Source organism: Enhydra lutris, unplaced genomic scaffold, assembly GCF_002288905.1.
Source record: "Enhydra lutris kenyoni isolate GAN:26980312 unplaced genomic scaffold, ASM228890v2 scaffoldscaffold75, whole genome shotgun sequence".
Lineage (NCBI taxonomy): Eukaryota > Metazoa > Chordata > Mammalia > Carnivora > Mustelidae > Enhydra > Enhydra lutris.
Window position 1 is genome coordinate 6019350 of NW_019154159.1, and position 15969 is coordinate 6035318.

The 15969-nt window shown below is 53.0% G+C and overlaps 1 non-coding gene across 1 annotated transcript; it reads right to left on the reverse strand.

The window, feature by feature from the left end:
- Window positions 1-1304: 1304 nt before the first annotated feature.
- Window positions 1305-1376, reverse strand: TRNAQ-UUG. Its single transcript has one exon. It is a non-coding gene; the product is annotated as a tRNA-Gln (tRNA).
- Between the last annotated feature and the right edge of the window lie 14593 nt (window positions 1377-15969).

Below are 15969 nucleotides of genomic sequence, written 5' to 3' on the forward strand. Positions count from 1 at the left end.
CTGACTTTACAACTGAATACACACCCATGCACGTCCACGCACACCTGCACACATATACCCACACCCATGCACGCACACAGGCGTTCACACCCGTGTGCAGTTGGATGCACGCACACTCGTACACATGAACGTAGATCCAGAAGTCTGTTCCTGGAGTCCGTGAGGAGCAGGCTCCCTCCCGGCAGTGGGCACTTTTGCTCTCAGGAGCCTTCCCTGAGCAGCACCACCCAGAGGTGCCCCGTGGGCAAGTACGAGACATTCTCTAGGACGCTCTCATGAGAGTAACCCTGGCAGAGAACGGCCGGCTGATTGTACATCCAAACTGGGATGCGAGAGGCAGTTAAAACGTGGATTTTTTTTTTAAATGCACAAATAGGGAAATATCTGCAGTACGTCCCCAAGGAACCCTCAGAATAGGCCCTTGTCATCATACGTGAGCCAGTGTGGGGAGCAAGGCTCCTTGGGGCTCTCACCTGGGCTCTGGGTGGGATACGAGCCCATTTTCACAAAGACAGGTGGAGAACGGGAATGAGGAGGACATTGGGTCCCAGGGTCCCATAGCAGTCAGGGGCAGGATAGAAATCACATTTGTGCAGCAGAGTTGGGATGAACCCCAGGGGATCAGCTCACCCAACTCTCCTCACTGTACAGATGAGGAAGCTGACATCCCAAGAGGGCAGGGTCTTTCCAAGGTCACAAGAGAAGCAGATGCAGAGTTAGGCTCCTGGGCCTTACTCGGGACTCTTAAATCTGCTCTAATAAAAATTCAAGATTTCCTGGCACTGACAGTATGAGCCCCTTTTGGTCTCCTTTTTTAAAAGTCAAGGTAGAGGAGGTACACATTGAAAAGACAGAGATCAGGAAATCCCTGATGTGCTCCCTCTGGGGAAGGAGCAGGAGCTCTGGCAAACCGCCCATACAACCCAGCTCAAGGGCCCTTACCTGGAGGTCTCTCAAGAGATGTGCTTAGGAGTGGGGACAAGAAGAGTCCTGGGCCCTGTGCACCCCAAGGGAAGATTAGGAGAACCAGAGGTTTCAGAGTCAACCCTCCCCTCCACCAGACTATGTCCTGTAGGCCACAGGCAGCATCGTGCAGGGGTAAGGAGTCCTGGGCATGTGGACACATAAGGGAAAGGTGACAGGTGACCATGGAAAGGCCAGTGGGTTAAATGGAAGCTGCAGCCAGAGGTCTCTGATCTGGGAGACCCTGATCTGGGAAAGTACCAGCCTGTCCTGGTGAGGACTGCGTTGTGCACTACCGGGGACGGGTGTCAGGGGGGACACACAAGAGCCACAGGTGAGGCAGGTTCTACCAAGATTTGAACTTGGATTGCTGGATTCAAAGTCCAGAGTGTTGACCATTACACCATAGAACCAGAAGACACCAGGGCCACCATAGGGCCACCCTTGGCCTGAGTGCAAAAGGAAGAAGGGACACCAAAGTGGGGATGAAGAGACAAAAGGGGGAGGGGGACAAACAAGTCGTGCAGTCCCACGGAGACCTGAACTGTGATCACTGGATTCAGAGTCCAGAGTGCTGACCATTACACCATGGAACAGGGTGCTGCTGGGCTCTGCACACCCTGATAGGGAAATGGAAGGGGGACAGGGACAGGTCTGCAGGCAACTGCCCAGGAAAAGATGAGCATGTAGCAGGGGATGGTTTTGATCCATCAGCCTCTGGGTTATGGGCCCAGCACGCTTCCACTGCACCACTCTGCTTCCCCTGGCACCACTAGGCCAGGCCCCATCTGTGAAAAGTCTGCAGGCCACAGCCCCTCCAGGCCAGGGGGACGAGGCTGGCAGGCTCCTGTAGCAGCTGGAATAGGCCAAGGCAAGTGCCCATTTACAAATAAAGTGGACTTGTTTTCCCTCCTTTGACTTCTTGTGAAAAGAAATCTCTGAATTCATGTCCTTTTCTGCTGTTAAAAACAAAACCCTCAAAAGTCAAGAAACAGAACAGTCACGGGCCAGAGTGTCCGTGTCACCGGGCTGTGGTGGCAGGTTCGGTAATGTGGTGGCGGTGACTGGGTTTTGGAAAGGAACAAAAACAATGTTTCTCCCCATCATTGGAAAATGACTCCTAATTTACATGATTATGAATAAATTCTTCTTTTAATTCTACTTCTTCGCTTGGACTACTCCTTTTCGGTGACCTGTAAAGTTGTTTCTTCAATACAAAACTGCTTTCAAGTGTTTTGACGCCTTGCTGTTCACCTTTATAATTCGAAAAAAAAAAAACAAACCCATAGACAAAACCCTTTCAAGGAAGTATGAACTGTCCCCCAGAACATTCTGGATACAAATCCTTTGAGCGAAAAACAAAAAAACCTTTCACATTGAACCTATTCAAGTAAAAAACCTGTATGGAACTTGCCATGTAGATAGCGATCCCCTCTCACAAGCCCACAGAAGCCTCGGGAAAGAGACGCACAGCCTGAAACCGCCAAGGTCCCACTGCGAGTGTCAGCCAGGACGCTCCAAGGATGTGGCAGCAGGGAGCTCAGTGAGCAGGGGAGGGGAGGCCGGTAGCACTCCACCACCAGCCACCGCACCGGGTGGCCAGCATGCTGAGGCTATCCGCCCGCCCGCCGGCAAGAACGTGCCGAGGGGTACTCGGCCTTCCCTTCTCTCTAATCTGCTTGCCTGTGCTTCCCAGTGGCGGCAGCCCCTTGGCTCTCGGCCCTCTAGCTTCCTGGTGGGTCTCGGGGCAGAGAAAGAGGTGACTCTGGGGTGCAAGCAGAGACATCCAGAACTGTGGGGACAAGCATGACCTCAGCTGTATGACCGCAAGCCAAGGGCTCTCCTCCAAGGGAGAGCAAGGGCGGAGGAGGACCTGAGGTGCAGGTCTGGGCAGCGCCAGCCGGCAGGGCCTTCTGAAGCGTCAGGATACACCCAGCTGGGCATAGGGGCCGCCCCTGGCTCCCAACATCAAGATGCGTCGGCAGGTGCCACAGGGGACGAGGGGCTGTACTGAGCCTGAACCTCCACCGCAGCGTCCTAGGGGTGTTGTCCGAGCCTGATAAATCCAGGCACACCGGTCAGTGAGAGACAGAGAGGCGGGCTCGGGACAGGACAGAGGCACCCCTCTGAGCAACACGTCCCACGATGCCCCCAGCAGGGACTCGAGGGTCGGCGTCGAAGAGCCTTGCGGGTGAGGTGTGCCGGCGGACTTCCTGGAGGGCCCGGGGTTCGAGAACACCCAGGTTCCCCCCGAAAGCTGGTCAGAAGGTCTCCGTCGTGGGAAAGGCTTAGGCAGGCGGACGAGGTGACCCACAGCTGTGCGCCCGTCGGAGCCTTTCTCCTGCCATCCCGAGGACGGCTGACTGACCCTCGGACCAAATCGGCCCGGGGACAGAGACGAGGCTGGACCACACGGATGCCCCAGCGCCAACGGCAAAAGCCCAGTGCTGGCTGTGGGGGCGCGGGCGGCGACGCCAGACACCCAAAGGCGGTGACCTCGCGGATGCTTCCGCTGCAGGAGACGCGCGAGGCCACGTCGGGGCGGACACTCACTCCGGACCCGGATCGTGTAGGTTCCCTCAGACCCCGCCGTCCCTGCCGCCCGGGCGACACCGCTCACGGTCCACCACAGGCGGCCCAGGGAGCCCCGGGCAGGGGCCCCAGGAAGGCGCGTCCGAGCCCATCCCCAGACGGTCCTGCACGCGAGGCTGCAGGGGCGAAGCCCGCGGGGTCCGCCCACGTCGCCCGGTCGCTGAGGAGGACACGCCCCACCGTCGGCGCCACGTCCACCTCGCGGGAGGCGCCGTCTTACTCACGCGGGGCCCACGTCCCAGCCAGCGTGCGCGGGCGGCCACAGCTCCCCCGGCCTCCCCGCCCGCCCAGCGGGTCGCAAGACTCAATCCCCACGTGGCCGCCACGCCGCGCCGGGCCGTCGTCCGTCACGTGGGCGGCCGGTCACGTGCTCGCGCGTGCGCACTTGATGGCGCGGGGGGGGGGTGCGGCGCGCTCCCGGGCCTAGCCGGGCGCGGGGCGGGGGGCGCGGCCGAGGCGGGGGGGTCCGGGACGCCGGGTTCAGGGACTCAGGACGGCCGGGCCGCCGCCGGCGTGGGGAGGAACGCGGCGGCTTCGGGGCGTTCGCGTTCAGCGGGGTCCGTGGTGACTCAACGCCCTCAGCCCGACGTCGCCGGCGGGGAGCTGCCGCCGCTGCGCCCTCGCCTTCGCCCCGCCCCCCCGGACGCCGGCCCCAGGCCCGCCCCTCCCCCGCCCGCGGGTCTGGGCCCGCGACCCACGCGCCGGAGCGCCTTTCTGCGGACGCACGGGCGCGCGGTGTGGGGGGAGCCCGGCCCGTCCGGAGCGGGTCGGAACCGCGGGCTCCTGCGGCTCGTGAAACGTCTCGCTGATCTTTCTTGGTTTTTTTTAAGACGTTCTGTACTTGTGCGAGCGGGCACAGGCGGGGGACGAGCAGAGGCGGGGGGGACGCGGGCCCCCGCGAGCAGGGAGCGCGGGCGCGGCGCGGTCCCCGGACCCCGGGCCCAGGACCCCAGCCGGAGGCAGACGCCCCGCGACCGAGCCCCGGGGCTCAAATGGCGCTTCTCGGGAAGCGGCTGCCGTTGGGGAAGGTCAGCTCTGCCCTCGGGCGGCGCGCGCGCTCGGAGCCGTCGGACAGGCCCGCCGTGTGAGCCGAAGGGCCGGGGCGTCCGGCGCGGGTGCGGGGACCCGTGGGGCCTGCAGGGGCTCGAGGGTCCCTGTTGGTGTCAGTTCCGTGTCCAGCCGGGAAGGAGCGAAACCCCTTCTAGCGCGTGATTCCTGCGTCGCACTCGTGGGCCGCACACTTTCCTGCTTTGTTTCCGCGACATGCGCTCCGCAGAGGTCCCCGATGTTCTCCTCGAGCTTCTGAAGACGCGGGTCTGCGCCCCAGTGACGAGCGCGGCGGCACCGGCGGACCCTGGCCCTGGAACTCGCTGCCCGCGGCGGGGCGTTCTCCTGTTGGAAAACAAGCTCTTTCAGGAGCACCTGCTGGCGCGTTCGTGGAGCACGCGAGTCCCTTCCTCTGCGGTGTAAGTTCGAGCCCCACATTTGGTGTAGAGATGCTTAAAATCTTTTTTTTAAATGCAGGACAACTAATTTTTTTAGACATTTTATTTATTTATTTGCCAGACAGAGCGAGCGAGCGAGCACAGGCAGAATGGCAGGCAGAGGCAGAGGGAGAAGCAGGCTCCCTACCCAGGAAGGAGCCCGACGTGGGACTCGATCCCAGGACCCTGGGATCATGACCTGAGGGGAAGGCAGACGCTTAACCCACTGAGCCCCCCAGGCATCCCATGGACAACAAATTTTTTACAAAAATACTTCTTTGCAAACATTTTGAGAAGCATTTCTCGCCCATTGTACATTTATTTGATCTCTGTAAATGGAGTCACGATATGAAACGTGAATTTTTCATTATACGTGGTTGGCCAGAATTATTGCTCATCGTAACAGGTGTAATGCAGCATCGTAGTATTCAATGAGGTCACAGTCTTCAAAGTCAGGGAGTCCGGGGCTCTCGGGGCATGGCCATGTCCTGGTTTCCTGTCCATCACCATCTTCCTTCCACTTTGCTTTCCTTCTGCTTTTTTGCTCCCTGTTGGAGAGTGTCCTAGTTCTCAGAATATCTTTCATTTCTGTGTTATTTCCATTATCCATGTTTTCTTAGCTATCATGATTCTTTCCCTTCATGATTTTGACCATTGAGTGTTTCTGGTTTCCCTTGTGATACACTTGAGTTTTTGAAGTGCCTACAAGACTTTGTTTCAGCTTTTCCTATCAGTAGCATCTTTCCTTCTGGTTGTGTTTGGATTTCCTGTGATCAGTCATGTTTACGTGTGCCACTTTGGTCTGAACTTAAGGCAAACATAGTGCAGCTCCAATGCATTTGAAAATTGCCCATCTGCGGTGTTGGACTGTGACAGGTGCACAGCGCGTGCAGGGACTCCTGAGCTCATGGAGTCCTGTCACTGGGGCATCTTGCTTTCTTCAGGCCCTTTGCTGCATCATTGCCGGCTTGGGTGTTGTTTCTTCAGAGACTTCCAGATGTTGGACAAGATGCCTCAGACACACTGGGACGGTAAGACATGGTCTGCGCTGGCTCGCTGCACAGACTTCCCCTCTCGCGCAGTGTGCTTACTGGCGGGGCCGCTGCAGACGTGCCCTCCCAGCACAGGAGTTGAGAGACACTAAGAAGGGAGAGCATTTGCCGGGATGATGGGGGCTCCTTGTGCAGGGCGTGTTCCTGCCTGCAAGTCCTCCTGGCCGACCTGCGTTCCTGGGATAGGACCTTTGCTCAGTTGGGACGTCTGATGTGGTGGGGGATGCCCCCTGCTGCCTCAATCTTTCAGACCTCTCTGCCCCACATGCTCCTGGGGTCTGGGGCTGGACGACAGGACCCCCTTGGGGCAGCCTCTGGCTGTAGGACAGGTGGAATGCTCTGCAGGCCCCAAGAGGTGCCGCCCACAGGCTCCTCTCCAGGCCCCCTGGGCAGGGCTACGTTCACCCTCTACCCTGCTTCTGGGGAAGTTGGGGGCACGGGAGTGGACATCCCAGCTGAGCAAAGACCTGTCCCCTCATGCTGCCTGCTCACCTCAGCCAGGGCAGCCCCAGCCATGTGACCCCACGCAGCAGGCTTCACGTCCCACCATCCTGAGAGAGTCTCGATGGTTACCCATGGTGACTGGGGGTTAAGTGAGTTAGTGTGCCCAGAGTGTGGCTCTGGGCACACCTGGCACAAGAGGCCAGCCCTCACGTCCTAGTGTTGTCTGCAGCAATGGTAGCAATCAGAGCCCCAATGTGACCCAGCCATCCGAGCGACTCTGTCCCTGTGGGAGGCTGGGACCTGGGCCCGTTCACGTTTCCAACCCTCCCCTCTCCACTAAGGCCCCTGCAGCACAGACACCCATCTCTCTGGTCCTGAAAAGAACACCAGTGACCAAGAAACCCTTGCTCCGATCATGACCAGTCAGCCCAGGACAAGATGCCTGGCATCCGTAGCCGGGGGGGGGGGGGGGGAACGGATGCAGCACACCCACTAAAAAGGCTGCACTTACCACGCGTGGGGAAGGTGGGGCAACAGGAACCCTCATGCGCAGCAGACGGGAGCAGAGAATGGTGTGGCCACTTTGGATACAGTTTGGCAGTTCCCTCGTGTTTTTCCAAGGAGTTCTGGTTCTTGGAGGATGGTGTTTGCTGCTATTTCAGGTGCACTGGTATCCCCGTGTCTATGCCATCTCCGGGTGTAGGGACTGACCCAGGCGGCACCCTGCGGTATGTGCGGTGCGGGGCTGCAGGGCCAGCACGTGCAGGTGTGGCCACTCACCCGAGAACGCAGGCGAGTCTGTGATTGTCTGTGTGTCTACACGAAGGTCAGAACACGCTCCACCTGTGGCCCAGAGCCATGGGGCTTCTTCTAGTCTCTCCTCACCTGCCTGCCGTTCACTCACCAGTACCAGAAATCTTCCTTGCCCACTTTTGGAAATGTTGGTGTTTCTCTTTCTGTTACCCTCCGTTGGAGGCAGGATCTGTTTCCTTTTGTTTTTGTTTCCCAAATTGAAGCAGTGTCTGTTTCCTGTGGGTGTAGCTCTCCATAGGTATCGTTGGATGGAAGTGGACTTTAAAGGGTTTTTACAGCTTTGGAGGTGTTTCTGTTAGCCCGGTGGTCGGATGTATGGCTACGGGGGCAGGCCGTGTGCCCAGTACAGCTTTGAGGCGGGCCATCAGAATGCTGTCCAGGCGTCCCCCTCTTTTGGGCACCTGTCCCAATGGCCTGCTTTCTCTTCCAGGTCCCACCTTGGCCCACGGGCCTCCAGGATGAGGAAGGGTTTCATCGTGACCCTCATAAGCTCAGGAAGGTTTCTGCATGGGCCAGCAAATGGCAACCAGTTATCAGTACTCATAATGCCGCTCTCCTAAACTAAGGCATCAGGCAAGTGCTGAGAGCAGCGAGCCTGAGTCCCATCAGGAGAATGTCTGCGCACAGAGATCGTCGTCCTGTGGGCCCGGAGTGAGGCGGCGCCTGCATGGCCCATATCAAAGTGGCAAATGGAAGCCGGGGGGGGGGGGGGGGCTCTTAGCGGGGCCTGGGCATGTGTGCGTGTGTGCGCGCACGCGCACTCGCGTGGTGGGAGGGGTTCTCGGGGAAGGGGCTGGCTCTGTGGGAGAGAAGCTGCTGCTCCAGGTGAGGCATGGGGATTGCTTGAACCAGGCCTCCTCCTTGGCCTGACAGGCAGCCTGCATCCCCTTGGCTCTCGGTGAGCCCTCAGTGTCTGGCACAGGAAGGAGGCTGGGGACAGGAAACCCTTGCCGAGTGGATGTGCGAGTGAACACAGGCGTGGGGCTGCAGTAGCGCAGGGGTTAAAGCCTGGCGGTGTCACCTCTCGGAGATGGGAGGACCAGCCAGGCCCAGGGTGCTGAGAGGGCGCGGGGAGCGCCAGGGTTGGCTGAGCTGGGGTGAGGAGGTCCCTGGGTTTGGAAACCACCCGCACCCGTGCTGTTTGATTCATGTCTGTCCCGCAGTCTGCATTTTGCATGTTTTCCTTTGGGGAACACCAGTGTCAGCACAGAGATGTAGAAAGGCGGCCTGGAGGAGGAGACACAGCTGGACCTTGACGCTAAGGGCAACAGGTGTATGGGTGGCCAGCATGGGACACCAGCCCCGAGCGACAAGGGCCCCATGCCTTCATACCACCCCAACCAGGCTGTACCTGGTGTGCCTCCCAAACTCAGATAAAATGGCTGAGAACACAGGAATGTGGGGCAACTTAGGGCCTGCCCGCCCTACTTCCCTTGCTTGCCTTCCCTTGCCTACGTCCCTTGCTGACGGCTGCCTTTCTGGGAGCAATGCCTTAACCAAGCAGGTAGACACAGGCAGCCTCTCTGACGGCTTCCATGATGTGTGTGCAGGAGGCGCTTCTGGGCACAGCTGTCACCCCTCTTCCTGCCCCTGGAGTACACATGTGCGAACACGCCTCTCCCTATGTCCAGAGCCCCTGGGGGATGTCTGTGGAGAAGAGAGTTTGGTGACGGACACCTTAGAGTCACTTCCAGGTCCAATTAATATCAGTACACTTAACAATTTTCTTTTAAAAATTGGTATTATAAGATTTATCTCTAAAGGTCTCGTTTGTTTAGGATGAAATTCAATGAGGAATGTATGTATTATTCATCTTATAAAACTCACTCTTTCCTAAAATCAGATGGAATTTAAAACATTTTACCAATTTTTACCTTTTAAGTGATCTAGTGGTGGTTTCCAATCTTAATTAAAATGTAATTTTAAATAGAAATTATAAAACAAGACATTAATTTTTTAGTGGAAAAGGACAGCATCCTAAGACGTGGGAGTGGCTCCTAGTAGCAGCCAGTGAGTGTTGCTGGGACTTTGCTTGGTTACCAGGCAGCAAATCAGCCCCGTCCATGAAACGGGCACCACGCTTGGCCCTCCCCTCCCCTGGCGCTACACCGCGGCCCATTTCCTTTGCAGTCATGTCGGGCTGCCCCCACTGCTGTGCGTCTGAGTCAGGGTTGATCTGTTTATCAGCAGAGCAGGAGCGGATAGGTGTGTGCAGTCAGTTCTAGGACCACATGACCACCCGAAACTGTGTGAGAGTCTAAATTTTTATGTTTTTAAGATTTTACTTATTTACTTATTTACTTACTTACTTATGGGGGGGTGGAGAATCCCAAACAGACTCCATGCTGAGCACAGAACCCTAAGTGGGCCTTGATCCCACGACCCTGAGAGCACAACTGGAGCCGAAATCAAGAGTCAGGTGCTCGGGACGCCTGGGTGGCTCAGTTGGTTAAGCAGCTGCCTTCGGCTCAGGTCATGATCCCAGCGTCCTGGGATCGAGTCCCACATCGGGCTCCTTGCTCAGCGGGAGCCTGCTTCTCCCTCTGCCTCTGCCTGCCGCTCTGTCTGCCTGTGCTCGCTCTGACAAATAAATAAAATCTTAAAAAAAAAAAGAGTCAGATGCTCAACTGACGATGCCACACAGGTGTCCTGCGTTGTTTCAGTTTTGATTCTTCTGAATAAAGAAGATTTATTCTTTTTTTTTTAAATTTTATTTATTTGGCAGACAGAGATCACAAGTAGGCAGAGAGGCAGGCAGAGAAAGGGGGGGAAGCAGGCTCCCCGCTGAGCAGAGAGCCCGATGCGGGGCTCCATCCCAGGACCCTGAGATCATGACCTGAGCCGAAGGCAGGGGCCTCAACCCCACCCAGGCGCCCCAAGAGTTCTGTGTTTTAATTTTTTTAAGACTTAATTATTTTAGAGAGAGACGAAGAGTTGGTGTGGGCAGAGGGAGGGGCAGAGGGAGAGAGAGAAGCAGGCTCCCCACTGTGCACAGAGCCCATGACCCTGAGATCAAGATTTGAGCCGAAACCAAGAGCTGGCTGCTGTTAAGCCCGAGCCACCCAGGCTCCCCTGCAGGAGTTCCTTTAAATTCTGTTTAGATACTCTTGTATGTGTATTGTGGCTATTTTCTCAGTCTGTGGCTCATATTTTCATAGTCCTTGAGGAGCAAAATGTAAAAATTTTTCATACTTCTAATGTAGCAACTTTTCCCTTTTATGGTTTTCACTGTTTGGGTTCTAAGACCGCAAAGGCACTAGGATAGTCTGTTACATTTTGGGCTTCCTGGTCTTAGCTGTTCATACAGGCTCTCTGACCCAGCTCACGCTGGTGTGTGGGGTGCCAGGTGTGGTGAGTTCATACTTGTGGTTGTTACTGTTATTAGGACAACCAGTAGTCCCAGTGCACCTGTAGACTTCCTGAAGGGAAACTCCTTCTCCACTCAAAATACTCCAAACAAAAAAATGTGTGGGTTTTCCACACCAAGTAGTTCTCCAGTCCTCTGTGGATGCTAGCTGGGCGTCCCACGGTCCAACCCAGTTCCGCCACCAACTGCCCAGAGTTAGTGCAGGTCCCATAGATTGGGCTCTGGGCCACCAGAAGGCCCCCTGTTTTAGACGCCATTTGTAAGTAATGGGTCCCAGGGAACCCACACTTCTTTTTTTTTTTTTTTTAAAGATTTTATTTATTTATTTGACAGACAGAGATCACAAGCAGACAGAGAGAGAGGAGGAAGCAGACCCCCTACTGAGCAGAGAGTCTGATGCGGGGTTTGATCCCAGGACCCTGAGATCATGACCTGAGCCGAAGGCAGAGGCTTTAACCCACTGAGCCACCCAGGCGCCCCAGGAACCCACACTTCTGACTCAGCTACAAATCAGGGGTTCCCATCACTCCGTCTCAGGTTCAGTAATTTGCTAGAATAGCTCAGTGGAAGTTTCATAACAGATTATTAACCTCAACCTCCAGTTCCTCTCCCAGAGGATGAGGGATGGAGCTGAACGGTCCAACTTCTCATCCTGGTGACCACCCCCCATCCAGGAACCCACTCAGAGTCACCTCATCAGAAAAAAAGATACTCCCATCCCGTAGGAAATTCCAAGGGATTTAGGAGCTCTGTGTCAGTAACTAGCGGCAGAGTCCAAACACATACTTAAATCATACTTCCCTTCCTCTATAAATAACTTTGACACCTTTGTTGAAAATCAGTTGCTTTGGGGGGTGTGCGCCTGGGTGGCTCAGTTGGTTAAGCGTCTGCCTTCGACTCAGGTCATGATGCTGGGGTCCTGGAATCGAGCCCCCACTGCATGGGGCTCCCTGCTCAGCAGAGAGTCTGCTTCTCCCTTTCCCATTCACCCTGCTTGTGCGCTCTCTCTCTCACTAATAAATAAAATCTTTTTTTTTAAGATTTTATTTATTTATTTGACAGACAGAGATCACAAGTAGGCAGAGAGGCAGGCAGAGAGAGAGGAGGAAGCAGGCTCCCCACTGAGCAGAGATCCCGATGCGGGGCTCGATCCCTGGACCCTGGGATCACGACCTGAGCCGAAGGCAGAGACTTTAACCCACTGAGCCACCCAGGCGCCCCAATAAAATCTTTTTAAAAAATTTTAAAAGATCAATTGATTCTGTACGTGGAGGTCTATTTCTGGATCTTTTATTTTGTTGCACTGACTTGTCTATTCTTACCCCAATACCACACAACTTTACTACAGCTTTGTATTTGGTTACTCTAGTTTATTAGCTATAGCTTATAGGTTACCAAAATCTCCTCTTTAAAAGCCAAGTCAGAGGACACATCTTATATTCACTTGGCGCCTGTAGCGACAGCAGCCTTCTACTGATTTACATGAATGCGGCCCAACCTCGTGGCCCGCTCGCTCTGGTTTCCTGTGCCCCTGCACTGCCATATGAGTATGAAAGCTGGCTTGTCAGTTTCTACAAAAAAGCCAGTTGAGGTTTTGCCTGGGATGATATTTACTCTGTAGACCAAACAGGGCATAAGTTTAGCAAATCAATATTCAAGAACCTGTTGCTTTGGGTTAGTGATCTTTACCAATACAGTTACTCGAGCCCGTTGGGGTGGGCTCTATACTGACAGGAACTTCTCTGGATAACACCATGTAGTACTTGTATTTCTGAAAGAAAACCAGAAAATGAGAAAATTATCATTTATGTAATATAGTGCTTACATCCATGATAATACTTTTTAAAATTTACAGTATCGATTATCAGCATGACCATCTTTTCATGAATATACCTTATGTTTTCTTTGAAAGCTTGGCCAAATAAGAACATGTGTTTGCTCCATGTACCCCACAGCCCAGGACGGGTTGACAGCAGCTCCTGGCCGCCAAGTCAGAGGAGTGGAGTTACGTGATTTCCTGAGACAGACTTGTCCTGAATCAGTCACTCAGAAGAATAAGTGAGGTCTGGGCAGCTGGGGAGACAGGACCTAACATTACAGAAACTAAGTAACGATGAAAGGAAGGCAGCAAGAAACATCAGCAGCCCATAAGTTACTAAATGTCAGATAACTGTTACAGACACAGGTTACAAAATCCACACACACAGTTGCCACAATGAGGGAGCATGGGGGACCCTTGGGCCGCATGGGTTTGAACCATGTAGGTCCACTTACAGGTGAACTTTTTTCTTTTTTTTAAAAGATTTTATTTATTTATTCGACAGAGATCACAAGTAGGCAGAGAAGCAGGCAGAGAGAGAGGGGGAAGCAGGCTTCCCGCTAGGCAGAGAGCCCGATGTGGGGCTCCATCCCAGGACCCTGAGATCATGACCTGAGCTGAAGGCAGAGGGTTTAACCCACTGAGCCACCCAGGTGCCCCTTCAGTGTCTTTTACAGTTACCCATGTCATCATCTGGTCAGGTATCCTCCATCCCTTAGGGCAGATCTGGGAATCCACTGGGGTCACTTTCTTCTGGCCTGAAGAACGTCAGTATTCTTCTGAAGGCCAGCTCCTCTGGTGACAGTTTTCACCTTTTGTTTATCTGAAAATGCCTTTTGTTACAGATGTTAAAAATTAACTATGGCCTTAATTTTTGAAGGGTATTTTGGTTAGGCATTGGATGCTGGTCTCAAGGATGGTTGGAGCTTTAGCGTTTTGTGGACACTGTCTTTCTCCTTCTGGTGCCCACTGCTCTTGGTAAGTCATTCTCAATGACGTTTCCCTGACTGTAATGTGTCTCTTAAATTTTTGTGTCCTTTTAAGGGCACCTGGGTGGCACAGTTGGTTAAGCAGCCAACTCCTGATTTGGGTTCATGTCAGTCATCATCCCAGATTGTGAGCTTGGGGTCATGAGAGTGAGCCCACATCAGGCTCCACACTCAGCAGGAAGTCCGCTCGGGATTCTCTCTATCCCTCTGCCCTTCTGCACCCCCCGCTCTCCTGCACTCTTTCCAAAATAAATCTTTAAAAAAACAAATTTTCTCTCCTTTTAGGACTTTTATTTTTACTTTTGGTTTTCAGAAGTTGGGCTGTATTATGCCTGCAAGTGTTTTTCTTTGAATTTGTCCTCCTTGGGACAAATTTTGCTTGGGACAAAGTTTGCTGAACTTTCTGGATCTGAATCAGTGTATTCACCAATTTGTAAAATTCTTACACATTCTCTCTTCAAATATTTCTATTCATGCATTTTCTTTTCCCTTTCTTCTGGACATCCACCTTTAGTACACTGCAGTGTCTGATCTTGCCCACAGTTCCTAACGTTCCTTTCTGTTATCTTTCTAATTTTTTTCTGTGTTTTCAGTTGCCTTCTACTGATGGAACGTTTGAGTTGAAAAATCCTCTTTTCAGCCATCTCTAGTCTGGTGTTCAGAAAATTCAATGAGCTCTTCATTTCAGGTATTTTGCTTTCTCCTTCACTACTGGTGTGTAGCCCTTCCTCCCACGGTGTGTCCCTGGCTGCACAGAGACCCGGCGCCTCCCAATCCCACAAAGCCTCCGCCCTCACATCACACTTGCAACTAGGAGAGGTTCAAAGAACAGTGTTAGGTCACTATAATGAAACTTCCTCTAGTTCTGTTTCCTTATGTGTATGCATTTATGAAAAAGAGGGATAACACTGGCTCTGTGCCCTGCCTCACTCCAGCAATTCTCATCACCAGCTATATGAACTAGGTGTTGAGGGGAACAAAGCCCCCAGACATAGTAAGAGATAAATCTCCAATATACTCAACCTTTTAGTCTTAATCAAAACTTACATATATTTATATTGCTCTCATCAGTTATGTTAACAATAATTGTAATACTAATTAAATCCAAGAGAAAATTTTTTTAAAGATTTTATTTGTCAGAGTGAGCACAGGCAGACAGAGTGGCAGGCAGAGGCAGATGGAGAAGCAGGCTCCCGCTGAGCAAGGAGCCCGATGTGGGACTCGATCCCAGGATGCTGGGATCATGACCTGAGCCGAAGGCAGCTGCTTAACCAACTGAGCCACCCAGGCGTCCCGTAAATCCAAGAGAAATGTTTTAACATGACACTTTTGCAGGAATTAATGTACGTGTGTGTGTGTGTGTGTGTGTGTGTGTGTGTGTGTGTCTGTCTGTCTGTCTCTCTCTCTCCAGGGGTAAATAATAAGTTCATGAATAAATACCCACGCCTAAACACTTATTGTATTTAGGATAAAATTTGTGGGGGAATTTGAATGGAAATGAGTTTAGGAGTAAAGGTTGTTTTTTTTTTTTAAGATTTTATTTATTTGACACACAGAGATCACAAGTGGGCAGAGTCAGGCAGAGAGAGAGAGAGAGAGGGAAGCAGGCTCCCTGCTGAGCAGAGAGTCCGATGCGGGGGTCGATCCCAGGACTCTGGGATCATGACCTGAGCCAAAGGCAGAGGCTTTAACCCACTGAGCCACCCAGGCGCCCCAGTAAAGGGATTTTTATTGTATTTTTTAATAAGAATTTATTTATTTGATAGAGACAGAGATAGCGGGAGCAGGAACACAAGGAGGCAGACTGGGAGAGGGAGAAGCAGACTTCCTGATGAGCAGGGAGCCCGATGTGAGACTCGATCCCAGGACCCAGGGACCATGACCTGAGCTGAAGGCAGATGCCCAACCGACTGAGCCACCCAGGCGCTCCAAGATTTTTTTAAAAGATTTTTTATTTATTTGAGAGAGTGAGAGAGCAAACGCAGGGGGGAGGAGCAGAGGGAAAGGGACATGCGGACTCCACAAAGCAGAGAGCCCAACACAGGGCTGGATCACATGACCCTGAGACCATGACCTGAGCTGAAACCAAGAGTCGGATGCTTAACTGACTGAGCCATGCAGGCGCCCCAGGAATAAAGGATTTAATAAAACTGGTTAACTAAGAGACTGTTTATATGTTTACAAAACATGCTAGTGGTTTCAAATCACAATGGCATTCACAATCCTTTTCATACATTTAAGGAATGATACCATGATTTATTTAAAAAGTCAGTATTTACATTTGAGAAATTACATCTACCGCAATTATTTAAACATGATGGAAAATTTTGCTATTATCTTAAATGTGGGGGCTTACAAGGTTTCACAAAATTAGTTCATTCATACTGTGCAAAACGCTTTGAGGACTCTGGGTCCAGCTATTGCTTTCTGCAGTCTGAATCATTAG